The following is a 24,152-nucleotide window of genomic DNA, read 5'->3' as shown; positions in this document are numbered from 1 at the left end:
AATCTAAGTCCAGTTTTATTATGGTCAGATGTCATTGGCTCTTCTGGTAGCAGCAATATTCTACTGAGTGGCCCTCACAAAAATTACTTGTGACCTTTAGGAACCTCAAAGAATATCAAAGAAGGCTTCTTCAGCTAACAAACAAGTACGTGCCTGCTGATATGGTTGGGTGGGATCAGACAAATGAGCACAAGTATTGGCAAATGCCTTGAGTTTTATCCAAACACTCTAGTAACAACCCACAATATTATCTCTAATGTCTGTCTTTAAGAGCATTGTGTCCTGTTAAAGATATTGTCTTCCTAACTTTGGATACTAGCCCATGGTAGATTCCAGCCTGTAGGAAATCCTCATTATTTTGCTGGACTTGTCTGAGGTCTGCCTTTCAGAAATACAGTGCCTGCTTACCTCCTTTGATTACCTGATTGTAGTGTTTGGCACTTCTTAAATCTATTTGTAAGTGTCTTGGATCAGTGAACTGAGCTTTGAAAAGTAGGTTGCAGGCTTCTGGTCAATATTTAGATTAAAGGTAAGGTTTGTAAATTCCTTAGTTTAGTTTCAAGGTTTTGGTTTGGCAAATAGGAATAGAGATGGTTTGTAGCATTGATAAGAGAGAGAGAGATGGATTCAAGATCTTTACTTTCTAAAAGTTAGGAGAGAAGGAGACCGGATCTCATGTTCTGGTTTGGGTTCTCCTTTGTTTTATTATTGAGAAGCATATATGTTAAAGAAAACCAACAGACTTACATAGGCATATTAAGGAAAATTATAATCTCAAAATGTATCTCTGATGCCATATCTCATGATATTGCCTTGGTTTTTCATGTCCAATTGTTTATTCCTGAAACAATGGATGTTATTTCTACTTTAGTAACCAGACAGTAATTACACATTAATAGATGTACTCTAATATATCGATCGCTCCTTTTTCACTTATCAACCATGTTTTGGCAACTTTCTACTCACAGTAAGAGCAGAACTGTCAAAGAGTTTACTAATTCATTGCATTAAGGATGCAGCAAAATGATTGATGTGTGATTTAACAGTTTATTATTATTCATTAAAATTATAACAGAACATTAAAAGAATTTTGTTCTCAAAAGTATTATGTGTCGAGAAAAGAGAGAGAGGCTAGAACAGAAAACAAAGCCTTACAGGTCTGTAGATTTCTCAAGTTGCATGACAAATCATATTTGGTCATGGCAAAGCCTCATTATGCAGTGAAACAGAGTTGATAAGAAATCAACCCCACTGCTCAGAGATCTTAAATTTCAGTAAATCTCATCTCATTGTTAGTTTGTAGCTGCACAAGTCTGATGTTGGGTGTCTTCCTCTGTACCTTCCACGGAAGTCTACTCTACACATCTTTCTAATTAGCCCAAAATAGCAGGTAAGTACATCACCCTCATCAGTAGTGTTTCTGGCTATCTGCAATAGCTTTCCTCCAAAAGTTTTCCATTGTTTTCCTTCCTGATTCCTAGATACTTCTCATTTTTGTGCAAGGGGACACAGCACACTAATAAGACAATAATTAATTTATATTTTTTGTTTTTGACTTATAAATAGTATATGAATAATTAATGAGCATGTTGCAGGAGTAAGATGTTAGAAGAACAGGAACAGACAATGCTATAGATGTCAAATCTATAAATAGGCAACTCATCGCTCCTTTGCTCTGTATAGATAAAACCATTACTTGACCACTTACAATACACATAATAATCCTTTATTATTTTTAGTTAATTTAGTTACTATATTTATATATTTATAAAGTAGGATCAGATTCCTTATACTTAAAATAAAGTGTATTTCACAAATTAAAGAATTATTAGAATAAGATATCCATACTATTTTTTCATTTAGAACTTTACATGAAATAATTTATAAACAGCTTGATAGTGAATTAGGATTCTAATAGCTTTTTGTGGAGTCCAAATAAAATTATTTTTCTGTTAGATTCACTGCATATGCATGAACAAAGCCCATTTACATGAGAAGACTGAAATAGCTTCTTTTTGTTGTATTTTGGTGTGCTGTAGCAGCAAGAACTTTGGTTTTGATTGGAAGCACAAATTTTCTAAGATTTTTTTTTTTTTTTTCTGTCATAAGATTTCCACTTACAGGTATTTCCTTAGGAACCTGTTCAAATAAAGCAGCCCTCAGAACTGTATGGAATAATGAATCATCCAGGCTTTGGCTACAGCAATAAGAGAGAGGAAGAAAAGAAAACTTCCCGCTTTTGAAGAATTTGTACAAAATGCTTTCTTCAGGAGGGAAAACGTATTCTGACCCCAGATATTTCTCACTCTCCCAGCAGACCAATTTCAGTCTCCTATGAGAGACTTTAAACCAGTTTTGCAAAGGTCAGCAAAAAAACATCACATAGCCCTGGGCTTCATATTGTGCATTTGACAATTATCATATTTTATGTGAAGGTAGGAAGAAAAAAGGTCTCTGGCAGGTAGGACGGAGTTGGAGGTATGTGGCTGAGGAGTCCTTTTGCACACTTAGCATGAGCAATTTGACTTTTCATATTTAGTAATACTTGCTTCCTTACTATATCAAAACAATCCTAGTAACTGAGAATCAAAAGTAAATATAACTCTTCATCTCAAGGTTGAAAAGGAGTTAGTCTTGCCATAGTCATGATACTTTATAAAAATATACTAAAACCCACAATCAAATTATGAGATCAAAATAACTATCTGTTGGAAAATAAGCCTTAATCCATCAGTTTATTTAAGCATGATTTACGCAAGTTAAAAACAAAAAAAACCAACCCATTTCATTTATTTTCAATTGTGCTGACGGTCTCCATGTGCTATGCTAGGGCCTTTGTTAGGACTGTAAGACACAAAAAAGTGATAACATGAATGAGAGTCATTTCCAGTTAATGTGTTATATTATTATTGTCTTTTTCCTTTATTGTTCATCTTATTTCACTCATTTGAATTACATATATATATATATATGTATGTATTTTTCGCTGGCTTTTTTCCTTTGGTTTTTTTTTTGTTTTTTTGGTCAATTAAATGCAAAAGAGAGGAATCTATTTTTGCTCTCTGTATCTCTAAATTGAAAATACAAGATGTTCAGGAAGTTCTGTTGAGCTAGCAAAAATCTATTGAAAATTAGCTCATTTATATGAGCTGAATCAAGCACCAAAATGTCAGGTGTGTTCCTTTTCCCAGCATCATTGCTAATCTATAGTTTTGGTAGCTGAAGAGAAGTGATGTATAATGAAAATGTCTAATGTGCTGTGTATCATTAGCTATTCCTTATTACAGTCAGCCATCTATTCATCCTTTCTGGATGTACTCATGAATAAGATGCATAACCAACTTATGTTCTGTTTTTTTCCTCATTAAGAATCTGATATCTTGTTCAGCAACACTGAAGAGGAAATGATTTGCTTTCAGTTCTCAGTGTGCGTTTTATAATCCATAGAAAATTAAAAATAAACAATAATACGCACAGTGATTTCATATACTTTCTTCATATAAATTAGAAGCAATTACAAAAAGTATGTCAGATACAGCCAGTGAATATATACCAAAAAATACCCTAGCAGCAAATTGAAGTATTCTTTATTGTCATTCATAGTATATCTGATGAACCAATGTACATCAGATAGATATATTCTGCATGCACTTCTTCAGTGTGACACAATTATTTGATCTCTTTCCTTTAAGTGTTCATATTTAGGAGGCTTTCCAGTTCAACAGACTTCTAAAGCACGGAAATAAACCAATTTTTTAGTACGTTCAATGGAAGGTATGAATGATCAGTGACTAAGGAGCTCACTTCCTACCTGGTCAGGAAACCCATTCACAATAGTTTAACTGTGGTTCATTCCTGGTGCTTTTCTTGCTCTGTATGGAGTACAAGCTCTTTAAAACAGAGGGTTTTTTTAGGTTCTGTTGGGGTTTTTTACAGCACCTAATTCCAAGGAACCCCACAGGTTTTCTGTGATACCACTAGCTAATATAGTTTCTATGAATGTAAGCTTTAGATAACTAATATTTTCTTGGTAGGCCATTGCAATTGCACTACTATTCAAAAATGTCTAGCATTTCTTTATTTGGAGATCATGACAAGACCTGCAATCCTCACTTTCTAGATGCAGCTATAGTATAAGTAGAAAATAAAAATTCATTTTCTTACTTGAGAATGATTTCGTACTTGAAACAAGGCCTACTGAAGTTGGAAATAAAGTTATCAAACAATGGATATGATGAACTCTATCTCGTTAGGACTTTCTGAATGCAACATTTGATGTGTTGTGTAAGGATGTAGCTGGTGTGTTAATAGTGCTTTCCACTGTGAGGCACTTGCAGAGTCAGTTTCTCATTCACTCTATGTTAAATCAGTAAAATCTGAAGAGAGCTTCTCATCCTCAATGTCTTCTATGTCCAGTTCATAGACAGCCTTTAATGGATAGCTGACAAAACTATAAATTATTGTGAATAATTGCAATGCAGATAAATCAGTCTAGAATTACTTGTTGAAACAGTCTCTTTAGGCTTGGAGAGTGTTTCTTAGTTAAAAGAAATACAGAAAGAGATGTTATCTTGTTTTACACGTAAAAACCGAAGTGATAAGTGTTTTTAAAAATAACTCTGTCAGTGTTATTTGCCAGATGGAATTAAGTATGTTTTCCATGCTATCTACGCCCGTATCACTATTGCAGAATTCAAACCAAACAATTCTGTGTGTAGGTGACTAACACAAGGACATGGTTTTGTAATACTAGTTGAGAAGGATTAAAGAATGCACAGTAAGTTACATGGCATTGGTATTGATCAACACAGTTTTGTTGAGGCAGAACAGGACATTCAGCGGGTACCACATACACCAGGCATCTGAGTCACTTTGTGTGTGTGCTGGGAGGGAGAAAAAAAAAGAGAATACAGAAGAAAAAGTAAATGGATAAATCAAGTTGTGTTAAGTCAAACATACAGTGTGGCAGCCTATTTTTCAGTTACATTGTGCAATGCTTTGAAGCATGAATGATGGACAAAGAAGGCTTGGCAATTCTGAGGCACATCACATAAGAAAAAATGACTGGTTAATTAGGCTGCAAATGTGTCTTAACTTTACCACTGCATATTGACATGTATCTATATAAAACTGTTATATTTATTATACTACTCTATAAGATACTACACAGAAACAGAAGGGAAACTGCCCTCAATATTGTTTTCCAAGCTTTTATTGTGACCTTTGGCCCAGCCTTCTCCGTGTGTGGGGATGAGATGTGGGGAAATAGAGAAAAGAAACTGATTTCCTGTGATCTTAGAGGGTAGGAACTAAAACTTGGTGGTTCTTTCTAATCATTTGTTTGCAGACTTGATTTATTCAAAGATTAATCTCTTTGTTGAACAAGTGAGACTGACAATTAATTCACTTAATACCCGTTGACTGATTATAGCTAGATTATTAACATTTTCTTCTTCAATTTTGGCCAGACTCTCATCTGGTTCCAGGATATGATGGAAAGTCATATGTCATGGATGTTTTCCTTCACCTGATTTAGCTATAACTTTGTGTGGTTCGTTCACCTAAACTCAGCTTTTTTCCTTGTGTCGTCTTTACTACGTTTCAGTCCCATCCTCTTATTCCTGCTTTATGTATTTCCTTAATTTTTAACTTTACTGAGGTCTTAGATATGGTTTCTACAATTAGTATGGCTGAAGGTGTGTAGACGTATCCTTCCCTTGGTGCCAACTCCAAGCGTCATTTAACTATGAAAAGACATACAGGTGTTTATATACAATCTTATTGCGATGTAAATCACGTAGAACGTTAGTTGTGTGGAGGTGTTTTACAAAAAAAATTTCTTTTGTCTAGACATATTTGTTGGTAACAACAAACTCTTCTGATCGTCATAAGGGGATGTATACCTTGAGCTACTAAAACTCAGTGCATTTACATTTAGCAGGAGGAGTAAACAGCAAAAGAGCACATACCATCCTCATTTTTAACACATTTACTTGTAATCAAAATAAAAACACAGATTTCTCAGCATGGTGAAGACTTAATTTTAATAACTGATGTTTGTTTAATGGTTGTAACTACAGCTTCTTAAAAGAGATTGGCAGTCTATAATATGTGAGCATTCCCAGCTGTTATCATTCAAAGAAAGAAAACTAAGACATTAACACTGAGAAAACTACTTAGCCACATGGTAACACGTAGGCTCTAAACTTGACTGGAAAATGCAAAACCGTGTTTAGAACATAAAGATTTTCCCCACTTTGAAACACATTTGCAGGTATAGCTTGTTTTTATATTGTGTTTATAAGGCCTTAACAGTAAAATCTTTCAGCTGACTAATACACACTTACTACTATTTGTACCTATTTGTTACGTATGTCTGTAGTACACTTTTTTGTAGAAAATCTGAGCAGAATTGATTGATTGGTAGTTATTAGCCCCATTTTGTCAAAGCTGAAATTGACATAATTCTATTCAGATCTTCACAGAAATTACAGTACCAAATGTTATCATCAAATGTAATGTTCTGTAAAAGAATTACATTATGTTTATTATAGTTATTTAGAGGGATGAAGAAATGATATGAAGATCTTATTTGGGAAGGCATTCATCAGACTGCGGTCTTTTGTGCCCAGCTTCATGCTCAAGTTTTTTTCACTCTTAAGGTGTATATTTTGCTGTTCCTCCATCTATCTCTCAAGTTTTTCAAAGGAAAAGCAAGTTTTAGTTACATTATCTGTTAGATAGGCAAACAAAGGCACAAAGTGATAAAACTGATTCATTTAGTCTTGTACTGTAACTCAGCTGCAAATCAATAGTTTCATCTAACACCACTCTATGCCATGTGTAGTGTTATTCTTTGCGGTTCTCACCAGCAACATTTAAAATAGAAGTGGGGTTTTTTGTGTGTGTGTGGTGTGGTGTTTTTTTAATTATTATTATTTTCATTTTGTTCTTTGTTGTTTTGTTATTTTTTTTCTTTTTCCAGTATCACTGGAATATGCAGGTATGCCTGAGAAAACACTGTGCCATATCAAACCAAGTGAGCTCTGACAACTCACAGCATCAATCTGGTGATATTTATTCAGATAACTCTGTGCAGTGATGGTATTTGAAGTTCTTGGTGAAGGAACGCTGTGTGCCAGCCAGCATAAAAACAGGTCTTATCTACCCTAGGTGATGGTAGAGAATTGCTTTTCCAGGCATTTGATGTTTCACTCTTTTTTGCATCTGCAGAGAGTGGGTACTGCAGGCCTGAGAATTGCTGGAAATGAGCTCCCTCTGGGTTCCCCGTGGGACACCTGAGTCCATAAATCTCTACCACAAGTCACTACATTACATCAAGATCACCATGAATAACATTAAATTCAACTCAAGGTATCCACAAAAAATATCCATGCTTAGAATTGGGGAAGGGGGCCAGATCTCCACATTAATGGCTGAAGGTGACCCCTCCAAGAAGGACGTAGGCAGAACCAGCCAAGGGTGAGCGTGGGACAGGGCAGAGAGGGGCAGCTGCTTCTGACCCCCAATCACAGGCACTACCCTACCTGCAGTCTGGAGCTGAGATGTCCTTTGTGGAGGCAGGCATTTGCAGACATTCCTCAGTGTGTTATGCTGAACTGCAGACAGTGGAGGTACCTTCTGCCTCTGCTTTGGTGAAATTATGCTCTTATAAACACTAGGAAGCAAACAGTGCTACAAAGATAAATGATAGGTACATGGATGGGTGTAGTCCAGTAATTATTAGTCAGGGAATGACTGACATCTACATTTCAGCTCCCTCTATCAGGACTGTCTCTCCTTTTACTTTTCCTTTTTTTTTTTTTTAAATTGCTGTATTTTATAGCCTTAAGGTGATGGTGAAGAAAACATGAAAAAAAGTCCCATCATTCATTATGAATTGTCCACACTTCAAATAATATGGATGTATGGATGCAGTGAGAGTAATTTGCTTTAACACTTGGTCAACTTTATTGCTGGTTTCTCATAACAACATAAATAACGAACAACAATGAAGAAAATTTGTTTTGGTTTAGGCATTTCACTGTAGCTTTAACCATGAAATGAAAATATAGTTTTGTACAATCTCATTAGTTTACTTTTAATTTTTTTTTTTTTTGTAAATTAAAATATAAGCAATAGGCTTTTCTATTCCAAAGTAATTTTTTTTTTCAGTATTTCATTTTCTGCAGTTCTTTCAAAGTGTTCCTGATAGTATAGTTAATCTGGCTATTTTCATTCTAGTAGTGTATTACACATTAAGTTAATCTTAGATATCACCAGGTACATTTTCATAGTTCTAGGTCAGCACAATTTCTTTTGACTTAACACTTCTTAATTTAAAGTCTTCTTTCTAGCAATAAATTCTAACCTTTGGCTTCTGATGTAATTTTCTACAAAACAAATATTTGCTATTTGCAAACAAGTCTTGATATTATCTTCATAGTCAAGTATTTGGTTTTTTCCAGTGGAAAAGCCTTAGTGTATGCTAATTTTAATTTTGAATTAATAATAAACATAGGAATTTTCTTAATTTATACTTAATCATAAAATGTGATGTATAATCTTTCTGTCTCTGGACTTCCAAGCTAATCTTCAACATATGTATTCTGAAGACAAGGAAAGGGAGATAGTAGAAAACTGCTTTTAGTATGTAAATATTTGGTGCGTGCTCAGCAATGAGATGTATATGCCCCATGTGATTCTGACTGTTAAAGAAGATTAACTGCTTGTTCAGATGGGACTAATTACAAGCTGCAGCAACTAGAGAGAGAAAGATCAGGAGGCCAGATGGCTCAGAGAAATGCATGAGGTTTTCTTCTAGCAACAGGTCTTGAATGACTTCCCCAGTGTGTTGGGAAAAAAAATATCATGGGATGAGAGAAAGAAAAACTCCTTGCAAGAAAGATTTTCTATGAAGTAGGAAGCATTTCTAAGGAGTTTGTCAGTTTTAAACTGAGATTGGACATGGCACTTAGTGCCATGATCTAGTAAACGGACTAGAGTTGGACCAAGGGTTGGACTCGATGATCTCTGAGGTCTTTTCCAACCCAGTTGATTCTGTGATTCTGTCTTATTTTTCTGAAGTAGGAGTGATTAAGTTCAGGCACTCCTACCAACCGGCTTTGTAAGGAGTTATGGTGGGGGAGCGTCTGGAAGTTGCAGAGGCTTCTGATCGCTCTCCTCACCAAATGTCTTGCTACTGGGGAGGAGGAGACTGACAGGAGACATCCATCTGGGGCATTGGTAATTGGCACTGTACTTAGTATCTGTTTATTGTTTTCTGTTCTGAAAGTGAGAGAGTGTTGATTAGCAAAGGTTGAGCTCAGATGAACCTCTCTGTTTATTAGCATGTGGAAACCTTTATTGATGTCCACTGCAAAACTGATATGCTCATTAAAATTAGACTGCCAGTTCACCAATTACTGGTTTCATCTTCGTATTTAAGTGATTCCTTCTTCTACATATTCCTTCTCTGCTTCATTTTGGCTTATGTAAGATATTTTTAATTAATTTTGCTGGCATATTGGTTACTCTTGAGTAAGTAAAAACACTAAGTGAGTGTACCTTAACAGGGATTTCACCAAATCCAAGTGTTGCAAATGGAAGACAATATTGAAGGTAAGTTTCGCAAAGTTAGAGACTCCTTTCTTTGGAAGACTGTCTCTACATGTGCTGTGAAAATAGATCTGTGGTCTGATCAAATCCACATTTTATGTTTCTACGTGTAACTTAACTTGCAAATGGAATAAGTGGTTTTCTCTGAAAAATCTGACTTAACTACTTAAAAAAAAAAAAGTTTCTCATACTAAGTTGTAGTAAACTATCTCCCACCTACCTAGAAAAGAGAATATTTTTGTAGAAAATCTGAGCAGAATTGATTGATTTCAGAATTGCGGGGGTAGTCGTAGAAGTATTTACTTAAAATGTTGAAAATAAATTGGAAACATTTTAAATTGGATTTTTCTTTGTTCTTTTGGGAGTAGTAGGTGGGGTGTGCTTTTGTGTTCTTTCAGATTCCTTGTACTGCATAAACCTTCATGCAGCATTTATTCAAAATTTTAGGTTTGAGAGGGTTATGCTTTTAGTTTTGCATACTCAGTAAGGTTAGGTCTAGTGGCAGAAGTGGAAAGATACATATGTTTATCTGTACAGTCATTTAGCCAATGATCAATAAAAGTCTGACAATAAATCAATATGGATGTAATCTCCAGTCTGTGGACTTCGAAGAACAATCTCCTGAGCGTTCTTACCACAAAATCTATATTCACTCCTGTCTTCATTCTAGCTGATTTATGCTCTGATGCTGTTTGCTTTCAAGGACCTCCATTTCTCTAAGTGCTGCCTGGTAGGTAAGCAACAATCCATCAGTGCACTACTAATATCAAGAAGGCTTATATTTAATTACAGATAACAGGCCCAGTGGGACTAAGAACAAAGTAACCAATCACTAAGATTTGATACACATAAAACACAAACAACCTTTAGGAGAGAAATAGGTATTTTGATGTTATGCTCAAAACATGAAATATGAGAATGAATTGTATGATAGACTGTATTTTCAGTCAGATTTTTAATTCTTTCCACATAAAAAACACTCTTAGTAAATAAAGAAGAAATCTTTTAAGCAACCAAACAAGCCTGCAAATAGCCTGACTAAATTTGGTGTTGTCTTAATAATGTATATGTAGAGAAGATATATGGGTTAGTTCTGTTTCTAAATACAAATGTGCTTTTTTATTTTACTGTTACACAAAAATAAGGTAGCTAATCTTCCTCAATATATAAGGTGTTTTGGCATCCCTTTTTCTTGTACATTAAAAGCCATGTAATTCCCCCATAACAAAAGTAACACAATGTATTTCCTAAATATAATTTATTAAATTTGCTCTTGTTTTGTATGTGTTTGAGCTAGATCTTTTGCTAAAACTGGTCCTATTGATACAGCTGATGTCTTTATTTGAAGTAGCACAACAGGAATCAGTATAGACTGGCCTCTAGGGTGAGCAGCTTGTGTGTTGTTTTAAGCATAGTTCTAGTGTAATAAATCCGAACATTCTGAATAGCCTGATGTTCTTAGGAAATTAATTTAGCAGAAATACAGCTAAACAATATCACTCCTATTTGAAAATTCATTTTATCTGAAACTAATATTAATCCATTAATTATTCTAAAAGAGTCCTGTTTTATGCAATAAATTCCTGACTAGTTCTAGTCACAAGCCCTTGCACAGCAACATTGTTAGAATAGATACAAATGAAAAGTGATGATAAGCACCTACAACTAGCATAGATGAAGCTTTTGAAATGAAACGTGGAAATCTTCATTAGTTAGAGATAAAAGAGCCAACAGATGAAAAAAGTAAGGAAAAAAATGAAAGAAAAGACAGAAAGACTGCAGCCAATATGAAGAAAATAGAAAATTCCAATTAGTATGTACAAGGCACATGACACACAACTATTATTTCACCTGAAACATGCATATCTCAGCAACTGTCTGAATGAAGACGGTTGCTAATCACTGTCGCCTGTTGGTCTTTTGTGGAAGAAATCTGAAATACTGACTTTTGGCTTCTGAAAACACCACCTTAAGTTGAGACTCTTTGCGATACGTTATCTGTAAAAAGAATCTGCATGCCTGTGTAACGGGATTTTTCCTGAAGTATCTGTGAAACAGTGAAAGCACTAATCTCTAGGGAAAGACTGTTCTGTGAATTTAATTTACTGATCTCTGGATTTGTTCCTGTTAGGAATCTTGTTTTGTCTTATCCTTCTATTTAGAAAGGTAGCCCAAGATTTAGAGTTCTCTGAAGAGTTTCATGGCATCTTGCATAGGTGTGAGTTTGAAAGTACAGCTGTTTGCATACTCAAAAATCGGTCCAAAACTTTGGCTTTTTAAACATTTTACCATATTTTTAAATGAAAATGAGCTTGTAAAATAAGGAAGTTTTATGAATATGCACTCAATAAAAGCATAGATGTATAAGCAAAAACTAAGCTGAATGGGTAGTATAAGTCAGGTTTTGTGAAGATTAAGTGGGAAGAATATAGGTTTGCTTTATTGTCTTCAGGTTTGCTACCTACAACTGTGGAACTTGACATAGTACTACTGATAAGTACCATATTTGAAAAATTAAACAGATTTCTGTCCTTGTAATAAAATAATGCCTTCTATAAAGTAGTGACTTATATAAAGTAATGAGGCTGAGGGAGCTGGGTCTCTTTGGAGACGAGGAGACTGGCGGGTGACCCCATTAATGTTTATAAATATGTAAAGGGTGAGTGTCACAAGGGTGGAACTGGGCTCTTCTCAGTGACAACCAATGGTAGGACAAGGGGTAATGGGTTCAAACTGGAACGTAAGAGGTTCCACTTAAATTTGAGCAGAAACTTCTTCTCAGTGAGGGTAACAGAACACTGGAACTGGCTGCTCAGGGAGGTTGTGGAGTCTCCTACTCTGGAGACATTCAAAACCCACCTGGACACCTTCCTGTGTAACCTCATCTGGGTGTCTCTGCTCCGGCAGGGGGATTGGACTAGATGATCTTTTGAGGTCCCTTCCAATCCCTAACATCATGTGACTCTGTGACAAGACGGTCAAGGAGGAGAGAATGGAATCTTCTTTAAAGCTGTCTGTGTTTTCCTGATGTTATATGAAAGGCAAGCAAGGTTCAGTCAGCTTCTCAACTGAGTGCCCCAAGTCCACAAGAAGGAAGAATGACTCCATTTCATTTAGCTAAAATTGTGTTGTATTTGATTTAGGAAGACAGTTAGGGATGAGTATTAAACACACTGTGGATTCTGACAGGCTCCTTTGTGCTCCCTGGCTTCTAGCTGTGGAGAGACACTGGTGAAGCATTTTCTTTGTAGACTATACTATTTTTTTATAGTTAGTTTTTCTGTTGAATTGTTTCCAGGAGTTCCGGGCAAATTTGATACTTCTCACCCCCATTTAAGTAAATTCCTCATCCTTTTTAGTGCTTGAATATTGATGGTGTGACGGGTAGTTATCAAAAGATTACATTTTTTTGCTTCTGGGTTATATTTGCACATGTCAACTGGATCACTGGCATTGCAGGCATCAGAAAAGGAAGAAGTGTCTAGAAGTGGGCAGCTGCATATGAGGAACCTGAATAAGTGGAAACCCAGGGAGGTCCTAAAATAGAAGCGAACGTTTGGCACGTGTCAATGTATCAGAATCCAGGGCTAGGATAATGAACTCCAATAAAAAGGAACACACAAGGTGAAATGGAGTGGGACAACACAGGAGAAGGGAAGGATGAGAGGCAGAATGGTCCTTATCTGGCAAACAACATGTGACAGATCCCTTTAGTTTCAGCTGTTAATTAGATTTTCCTCTTTTTTCATGTTAGGTTCTAGGATGGTCTGAGAGAGTAGCATTATTGCTTATGCTTGGTCAAAACTTACTGTGGTTTTCAGGATGTTTGTAGAGAGGAGCTGGAATAAAGGATTAAAGGTGCTGAGGATTCAGAGGCAGTATAGTGGTCTACCTCTTAAAGTTATTCAACTTCTTTATCACAGCAGCACGGATGTGCCTATTGCCCTGCAGAAACTAAGATTCTGTGTTGCTTGCAAGATATGCTGATATAATCCTGGTAACTAAACATACACTTGATATCAGTATTCATGTGCTTCCTTCAGGTGCATGGGATGTTTGTTTTGCTTTTTTTTTGGTAACAACACATTTTTCTAAGAGACAGTAATACAAGTAGTTTAGCAGTTCATGTTTACAAGAAATACTAAAGTTAGTCACAACTACTAATTAACGTAAAACCTTAAAATACAGCATCATCAGAAAAACTTTCAAATTAACTTAAACAACCCCTGAAATTTTCATGCATATGTTGGCTAGCAATATGAAACATTTTTAAAATTAACGTGGTTTTAGTAAGGTTCCAAATGTGTGTCAAAAAAGCATACATGCACATGCTTCTTTTCCTTTGTCCTTTGTAGTAGCCAATAAATTCATCACTGTTTTCCTGAGTTGCCATTCTTATTTCATACATGCTAGAAATACTGTAGATTTCCCTGCTTTTATGTAGATTGTGGATTTGTGTTAACCATTTTCTGCTTCAGTTCAATATTCTTGAAAACAAAGACCTCACATTAAATGATATTTTGGAGAGGGAGTTTCTTTCAAGATATAATACTATGCAAGTAATTTCATGATCTTGATTGCTTTGAATCTGAAAGATTGAATTATGTCAACTTCTATGTTGCCCAGCATACAAACAAACTAAAATAGTTATCTAGATATCCTATTACAGAGAGCAATAAAAGGTCAATTTAGTGTTCAGGCAATTAGATCTTGGATAAATTCTAAATATGATATTTTAATAATTTGTGCGTATACACGAATTCATTTAATTCTGTCTAAAAAAATGTTATAGGTATAGAGCTGCTGCCTCTAACATACATTGGCAGAATGTACTGTTCTTGCCTCAGTGCCAAAGAAGTGTCCATTTTCTTAGCTTCAGATAGTCTCAAGGGTTTTGGCACCTGAGCCATGTGTACTGGGAAGAAGTTGGGAACAAAAGAGACTAGCTGAATAACAGCAGAAAGCATGATTTATGAATAATTATTTTAAATTGTCAATGTGTGTAACCGCTGTGTAGATAATGTTCATAGAATCTGACAAGACACGGCTTGTCAATATGAAAAATAATATGACAAATAGAAAGTAAGCAGAAGAGATGCAAAGTGTCACCTTAAAATTATGAATACAAATGTGCTGAATGGAATTGGTAGAACTCTCATCCAATTCTCATTATGTAGATAATTACAAAATAAGGTGTTCATACGATAGCTTTACTTAAAGCCATATGCTCCTCAGAACTCTGAAAATACTTTACTTTGGAGCTTTTGTAGCAAGTAAGGATTCTTACTCTTGTTAGATAAAATTCTTGTCTGAAAATCCTGTTGCCTGTGCTGCATGTATTGGTGTACAGGCACTTAATCTGGGCTGTTGATCATGTCACCTCTTTAGTTCTGTGGTATATTTTCTTCTAGTGCTTGCTTTTGATGATGATGAGATATAGTCACAGAGTAAAGGATGGGACCATATTGCTAATTAAATATTAAATGTTGAGATAATCACACTTTATAAACCTATTCAGATAAGTGATTTATTACATATACATTCGGAACAGTTATTGAATCTTTTTTTTTTTTTCCTGCTTTCATTTGAGATGTAAAAAGCTACTCTGTATTAGAGGACTTACTTTTGAATGATTTGCATGAATCCTCTTTAGCTTATGGTATGTAGTAAAATAATATTTGATGCCAGATAAATGGAGTGGCAGAATATTATCTGTATATTATGATTTATTGTTCTAGAGTATGAAATTTAAGAGAAATTGGTAAAGTTCTCATTAGGATGCTGTATTTTATTTCTTGGAAATCTTCAAAACAAAACATTTGCAGTGCATAGCCCACTTCAAAATTCCACCAATAAGTTTCCATTAAAGTTTCAAGACAGATTGCATTCAGACTAGGTGTGAGAATATTTCGAGTTTTTAATTTGCTATTATAAATGTGAATAGTTATTACCTTGATCGAGGCTGTTATGAGCAAGTAAATGAATGAGGTTTCAGAAACTTTAATAAAGAAAAAGCATAGATATGAGTGTGTGTAGTGTTAACGGCAGCTATCTGTGTTCTTACCCTCTAAATGCCTAAAAGTAGCTTAGCTTTGGGGGACAAATGAGAAAGTACTCTTAGACATGTATACAAGAAGAAAATGTGAAGGTGTTTTAGATATAGCAGCTGAGAACAATGTTGTCTGTCACAGTCTCAGGCCTGTCATCCCTTGAGGTGACCGAGAGACCAAAGCTTGGTCAAGTAGAAAATGAATTAACGCAAGGCAGGTACAGCAAATGAAGGAAACGTTAAGCCTTAATTCAAACTTGGCAGAACTAACCAATGTTCTTCCACTACTAACCAGTACTCTTCAACCACTGTTTCCTTGCAGCTTGCCAAGGTTTTCTAAGTTTCCTCAAGCCCTGGCCCCTATAGCTAATAATCATCACAGTATCACAATATGTTTGGGATTGGAAGGGACCTCAAAAGATCATCTAGTCCAATCCCCTTGCTGGAGCAGGAACGCCTAGGTGAGGTCACACAGGAATGTGTCCAGGCAGGCTTTGAATGTCTCCAGGGAAGGAGACTCCACAACCTCCCTGGGCAGCCTGTTCCAATGCTCTGTCACCCTCACTGAGAAAAAGTTTTTTCTCAAATTTAAGTGGAACCTCTTGTGTTCCAGCTTGATCCCATTACTCCTTGTCCTATCATTGTTTGCCACTGAGAAGAGCCCAGCTCCACTCTCATGGCACTCACCCTTTATATATTTATAAGCACTAATAAGGTCACCCCTCAGTCTCCTCTTCTCCAAACTAAAGAGACCCAGCTCCCTCAGCCTTTCTTCATAAGGGAGGTGCTCCACTCCCTTAATCATCTTTGTTGCCCTACGCTGGACCCTCTCCAGCAGTTCCCTGTCCTTCTGGAACTGAGGGGCCCAGAACTGGACACAATATTCCAGATGGGGTCTCACCAGGGAGGAGTAGAGGGGAAGGAGGCCCTCTCTTGATCTACTGACCAGCCCCCTTGTAATACACCCGAGGGTGCCATTGGCCTTCCTGGCCACAAGGGCACAGTGCTGGCTCATGGTCATCCTGTTGTCCGCCAGGACCCCCAGGTCCCTTTCCCCTACACTGCTCTCTAATATGTAATTTCCCAACCTCTACTGGAACCCGGGGTTGTTCCTGCCCAGATGCAGGACTCTACACTTTCCCTTGTTAAACTTCATCAGGTTATTCCCCGCCCAACTCTCCAACCTGTCCAGGTCCCACTGGATGGCAGTACAGTCTTCTGATGTGTCAGCCACTCCTCCCAGCTTAGTGTCATCAGCAAACTTGCTGATAGTACGCTCAATTCCCTTGTCCAAATCGTTAATGAATATATTGAGTAATATTGGCCCCAGTACTGACCCCTGAGGCACTCCACTAGATACTGGCCTCCAACTGGACTCCGCATCATTGATCGCCACTCTCTGGCTTCTCTCTTTAAGCCAGTTTGCAACCCACCTCACTACTCTATTGTCTAGACCACACCTCCTCAATTTAGCTGTGAGGATGCTGTGAGAGACTGTGTCAAAGGCTTTACTGAAGTCAAGGTAGACCACATCCACTGCTCTGCCATCATCCATCCACCTTGTTACATTCTCATAAAAGGCTATGAGGTTGGTCAAGCATGACTTACCCTTGGTAAAGCCATGCTGACTGCTCCTAATGACCCTCTTATCCTAGATATGCCTTGAGATGACACCAATGATAAGCCGTTCCATTACTTTCCCAGGGACAGAGTTGAGGCTGACGGGTCTATAATTACCCAGGTCCTCCTTCTTGCCCTTTTTGAAGACCGGAGTGACATTTGCTTTCCTCCAGTCCTTGGGCATCCAAGACTTGGCAAAAATGATGGAGAGCGGTCTAGCAATGACTTCAGCCAGCTCCCTCAGCACCCGCAGATGCATCTCATCTGGACCCATGGATTTATGGATGTCCAGACTACTTAATTGCTCCCTAACCCAGTCCTCATCGACTAAAGCAAACTCCTCCATTGACCTGGCTTCATCCGGGGTCTATGGGGTACCAGAGACTGTGAAGTAATGATGAATGTCTCTTAACTAAATACTTAGGAAATTTTTGTGTGGAAAGAAACTAATTTAGAAGGTTCTAGTCATTTTAGTGCTATAAAAAGATTTTTTTTTAGTCCCCCAGAAGATTCATTCTACTGCAGAAAATAATCTGGACTATTGTGCTTCCAATTGTAATGTCTGGAGCAACCCCTTTGAGCTGAGGAGCAAAGGAGCATGAGGAGGCAGAGATTAGAGCAAGCTGAGCCAGGGGAGCTGGGCAGGCTCATCATCATGTCCATGCAGAGATGAGGCAATAGTCCTTCCAGAACCAATGTGGTTTCCAAGATGCACATGGGCAGGCAGCAAAGAGGAACTGTTGTTCTTGTATGTTAAGTACAATCCTGTGGTTTCTGAGCTTCGTCTGTAAGGTGGTTATTCATCCAAGAGGGGAACACAAGCAGGAGTCACCCCTTTCTCAGTTTTCTCATGAGTCAGTTGAGACTGGAGGGTAGGGGAGGAGAAGGGGAAGAAGGAGGAGATGGACTCCCTGAGATACTGTATCTCAATCATATCTCTAATTCGAGTATTTGTGATAGGAGCACTATGCATGGAATGTTTATATTCTCCTTCACTTAACCCACACATGTAGTAGTGTATTCTGTCTTCTAAGTGGAGACTTCACTTCTCCCATCTGAAAATTCCCGGTTGTTGTAGGACCTAAGGCAAAATAATGAGAAGGACTGCTAAAGCTGAGCTGCTCTGAAGTGAAAAAAAGTTATCTTCAAGTTAAGGCTGATGCAAATAAACTAAGTAGGGAAAGAAAGCTGCTTTGACTTGTGCCTATTCTGTCAAAGGCTTCAACCACAGAGACTGTCAAGTTGGTTCTTTTTATTGACTTTCTTAGTCTATAGTTTAGACTAAAAGCAAGTCTATTTTAGTTGTCTAAAATAAATAAGTTGGAACATAGCAGGAAGCATGCAGTGCGTGCAAGTAACCAAACCTCAATACTACAGTCTGCTAAAATCCAATGAACTTCAAAGAGCATAAGAAAACATTTCCATTTTAATTCTTTTTTTTATTTCTGGGAAACAGGTGGGAGGTTAAATATTCTATTTCTTTAGTACTTAGGGAAAAAAAAATATTGTCACTTTTTAATTCAATAAGGCAGTATAGTGGTATGTGAAGAAACAAAAATCATTCTTTCCCTTCTATTGTATTAGAAGGTTTAGGCAGAAAGCAATGCTGTGACTATACTCTTTGTTGTGCTGCCTCTGGGTACAGAAGATGATACAGAGAAAGCAAATTTTTCTTTCAAATCTTGGGACTTGGAAAACATTTGCAATCTAAAAGAGCTGTTGTGACCATGCTGGGAGGCCCTAGGGCTCCCAAACCGTAGGATGATTGTTTCCATTTGATTTTTGGTAGAAGTGACCTAGTTAGGCTAAGGGAACCCTGGGAACTTAATGTAAAAGGAGGAGCTCTCCTGCTGGCTTTTCAGTGTGAGATGAGCAGGGATAGTTCCTTGCATCGCTGTGCCTTCCTTTCTGCTCACTTTCATCAAACCAAAGGACAGGCTTTCTGATTTTCCTTTGCTCTCTTAGGTCAGAGAAGCTCTCAAACCTGATCTCCTTGTCATATGAAGATTTGCTCACTGTTCTGTCAACTGATGGAGATCTCCTGAGTTTGAAGAAAGAAGTGCTGGCCAGCCTGTGGGCTTTGGGCTCGGTATAGTTATTACAGTGTTCGTAGCATTCTTCATACTAGCAAGTTTCTAAAAAGGACCAAGGAAAAATCCATCAAAAATACCAGAAAAAAATAACCTGTGTTTGGAGGGAGTTATTAAAATAGTCTAGTTGGAAGACAAATAATTAGAACAAATGCTGAAAAGAGAGACTGAGTGTAGCTGACCTGAAAGGAGAAACATATGTGCTTTCCTATGGTTTCATTACACAGCCTTCCATAAATGAGATTAAACACCATGCAGGATGTGGAGAAATATTCTTCTTAAGAAGCTAGTCCTGAGCTTGGTTTATGCATTATTTTTATTGAACTATATTCACTTAGATTTAAAGCTTGATGACCTGCCAAGGCTTTGTGGAAAATCTTTCCATTACTAAACAATCAGGTTGCTGAAGACAAAACCGGTATTTTTCTTGAAAAGTGAGTTTTAAATAGATTATTTATAGAGATGTTTGCTTTTGCTTGTTGTGGGTTTTTTTTTGTTTTTAATTTTATGGTAGTGGTTTGTTAACTTGTTGGAGTAAGGATAAATGAAAAAAAAGGAAAATCAAGCAGTACTAGTTGTTTTTACTAGTGATTTCTCTGTAGAGTGGTGTGCTTTTTGTAAAAGAGAGCACATTTCCTGCTCAGGAAAAAAAGCAGTATTTTCTGCTCTTGCATCAGTACAGTGTTCCCTTGCAGCTGTTCCTGCCTCCCTGTGGGGAATGCAATAAGCTGCAATTAAATGCAGGTGCTTGGAAGCAGAAGTGCCCTTGCTCTGTTTAACAATCTGAGGCAACAAACAAAAGAACCAGTAAGACAGGAATCTACCTTCTGTTTAATGGGGCATGAAAACTTTTTCTTGGCACCAGGACAAGTGTCTACCTTTTGTTAGAAGTAAGTTTCTCTTTTTCCCTTGGTGAAAAGACAGAGGTCTACCTCTTGTTTACTACTTCACTGTTAGGAGAGAAAGAAACTAAACAAGACCATGTGCTGTGAGGGGAAAACAGCAGTCACTAGGCACAGAGAGAAAAGCTCATGCCTTTGTAGTGTAACACCACTTCTTTCTGTTTGTTATAAGGTGGAGAGGGAGGGAGAAATATCCTCTCTCCCTTTTTTTCTTTTCCTTCCCCCCACACTGTGTGATGTAGACATAGTTGAGGAGTGGTTATATGCAGATATCCCTTAAACTAGAATACAGATTGCATTCTTCGAGTGTATGACTCTTTGTGTTGTGGAGACACCTGGGTACAAATAATGTCACAAAATACATCTGGGGGCAGGGAGCAACTCATTCATGCGTTCCTGGTTGTGAGCAGAGGCTCCTCAAAGTGCTGGAGGTCCTGTTCTCAGCAGAGAGGTAAGCCCTGATGTTTGCAGTGACATGGGTGGAAACAGTCACACAACTGGGCAGAAATTACTTCCTCTTCAACCTCTTGATCTCTTGAACAGATGCTCAGTGGAGTGTTGGTAACTTTGTCACAGAGATTGCGTCTTGCCCTGACCAAATAGTTTTTTGCATTTGTATTCTGTATGTCCCATCCTGCAATTTAACCCCTGATAGGGTGGACTTCATTAATAGTAGAACAGGAGCACTACATGTAATTTTGGGTTTCTCCTTTCACTTCAATAAATTTAGTTTCTCAACCAGAATGCTGTAGGTTTGTCCATGACGATGAGAACCCCATCACTGCTGTGCATGCAACATGCCCAGCACTGTCACACACCTCTGAACCACAGTCAAGGTGGATGACTCTGACTGTGCCCGTGGTAGTGCCAAGCCAAAAAGACATCTTCTGCTGCAGAGTCCATGCTGTTCCACATGAGCACCACCTTGAAAGGCCAGTTGTCATGAATTTCTCAGGAATATTTTCTTCTCAATTCTGTCAAGCTTAGTTGAAATACACCAGCATTTATGAGAGAGCTGCTGTGAGCATATTTACATTTTTATATAATGATTATATATGCCATGATTGACTAAGATAACATGCTTGAGAAAAAAATAAGAATGTTTGTATCAAGCAGTCTTCTGCAGGAGGGCTTTTTCCTCATTAAGTGTTATGAACGTACCCTTTTTAGTAAAATGGTATATAGTAGTGTGAAGCTTGTAAAGCAATGCAGAAGCCAATATCATCTATGCATGACACTGTAAGATTATCTGTAATGAGAGATCCTGAAGCAGGTTTATAGGATAAACTTGCTAAGTAGGATATGAGCTATGCCAAAGCTTCAAGGAACAATTATTTCTAGTGATTTACCAGATTTACCTAGCAGATTTAGTGTAGGTTTTCAAGCAAGCTGTGAAACAACATTTTATTTCCTGAAAAACAAAACTGCAAATGAAGCTTTTAAGGTGTTTCAGGCTTAGTATTCTTTAGCTTCAAAGGTTCGGGTATGAGTATGCTCTCAACCTTTGGAAAACAGATGATGATAATCTTTCATTGCAGATGGGATTCTAATTAATGTCTGTATGCTATGGATCAAATGCACACATCTTAGTGGTTAAGTTGATAGTTGGTAGATTATGAACTTGGTATATTTTGGGATTCAGTTGCCTAAATAGTTAGAAAGCTTAGGGTATTCAAGAAATCAGTGTATAGAGTTGTCAGATGACACAAGACAGGCAGTTTGGAAAAGTAGATGAAGGTAGTCAGGATACTATCTGACAGTTAAAATGATGGTAAACATACATGTTTGCTCTGAGTCCTACATATGATGCCTGAGCCCTAGAGACCTTTTTAAGATTCCGGTTTTACATGAAGCAAAGATCATGGTATCTGTTCCACTGAATGGTTTTGCTGATTACTGCAAATTAGGTGGAGACAGCATGCCAATGAATTACAGCTTCGCAACAGTACAATAAACTTTTGGGGGGATTGTTTTTTTTTTTGTTAAATCACTTCTCTTTTTAAAATTCATTAAACTGCATTCTTTGAAACTACTTTGGAGAATTTCCCCCTGACACTTAAAGAAATCTTCATACTGGAATTATTTTTTGTAGTTGTTTCAGTAGCTGGGAAAGGATTTAGGTTGGTGTTCTAAGATTTATAGCATCATCATTATGAATCTTGGCCTCTTGTGTATGAAAAACAAGGATATTGTGGATTTTACCAAAGCATGTTGTGAAAATGTTATTACTGGTGTGGTTCAGTCAACTGTTTGCGTTATAAAGTGCAGTTCAGGTTACAAATATCTCCTAATTCCAGCATAATTCAGGTCAAAAATTAGTTCCTGTAATCTGTATTTGAATCATGAGGCAGAAGTTTTCCTTTCCTCTGGAAAGTTGGGAGTGTAGCGAAGCTTTCTTTATGCATAATGTCTCCATCTTCACACAGCTCTCCTTTATAGGTAACTTGAAAAACTGGGGGAAGTTGTTGCTTATGCTACTAGGGTAATACAAATTATCAGGAACATTTGCAAGATCAGTCAGCTTCTACATAAAATGTAGAGAGCTTCATCTTGTTTTGCAGTGTAATTACTAATGTCATTTGGTGTTTCCTTTTTTCTAGATTTAATAACAGCTCAGATGTAATGAGAAATAAATTATTCTTCTAGGTAGCAGACTCTGGTGTTGACAACTCTTCTAAGGGTCAGTGAATTGTTCTGCCTAGTTTTCCTAATTAGGAGGAAAATGAAAATCTGTCTTTAAAAAGGATGACTGTAGGAGATGGAAGGGCAGATGTGTGAATTTGGAGGAAGGTGAATAAGGAAGTAACTGAGAAAGCTGTGCCAAGTTAGTTGGATTCCCCACAGACTGTTCAAAATTGGCTGGTGTTTTAAGTATTTCATTTAGGAAAGGAGTGAGGTAAGAGGGATTTCCTCTCTTCCGATACACAGCTGGTCAGCATTTCCACTCTTGTGCTCAGACATAGTAGCCAAGAGAACAGGTTTCAGGCAGTTTTGAATCCTGTGACTTTAAGAAGAGTAAATGTCATGATGGTCTCTACATATTTTCTCTGAGAAATATGTTGGTATACCTGTGAAGGTAGCAGCTGTAGTGGATAAATGTGTTTTTGTTCTTTTACAAAAGGCTTTATCCTCAGGATATGTGTAGGGGAACTTTTTTAACAAGCTAATTAAATAGTAGTATTTTCCTGTAATGCAGATTATCTAATTGGCTAGCTATTTAATAACCCACTTTGATATTTAAAGTAATTCATACATATAGCTGTAAGTAGAGTGAAAATAAGGGCTGCCCATAATGAGAAACTTGTAAGAGTGGATAGGCCAACATGAATTTTTAGGATGCTTTTTCCCCCTTTCTTCTGTTGCTTATGGCTTCAAGTAGACCATGAACCATGAGAATAAATGTAGAAGGCAGCATTAGGTGTTCAGTTTGTAAGTAAAAAAAAAAAAAAAGTAAGAATTTCTCGATTTGTTTATACTAGCATACTGGTGAATTGAATGTGTCATGAGGGTTTTTATTGGGTCACCACTTCCCCAGCCCAAAAGAAGGAAGAGAAGAACATTACTACAGCTGGTTGGGTTGTAAGAATTCACTCAATTTTTTCATAGTAGTTTCAAGGCTAAAACATGTTCACAATATTCAAAGAGAATATTTCAGAAAGTGAATACAATGACATGATGAAATAGAGTCCTCCAGGTAGGTCTAAAGTATGAAGAATTGATTGACTCTGTGCCCCCAGCCTTCAGAGGTCAAAGTTATAAACCAAGGTAGCATAACTCTTGAACAACTCTATGGCAGAAAGTGGAAGAGACAAGAATGTCTGAATTAAATCTAGAGGTTATGTTCAGGGTTATGAGGCATTCATCAGGTGTGAT

This window comes from Patagioenas fasciata, chromosome 4 (genome assembly GCF_037038585.1).
Source record: "Patagioenas fasciata isolate bPatFas1 chromosome 4, bPatFas1.hap1, whole genome shotgun sequence".
Lineage (NCBI taxonomy): Eukaryota > Metazoa > Chordata > Aves > Columbiformes > Columbidae > Patagioenas > Patagioenas fasciata.
Note: the sequence above shows the minus strand (reverse complement) of the source record.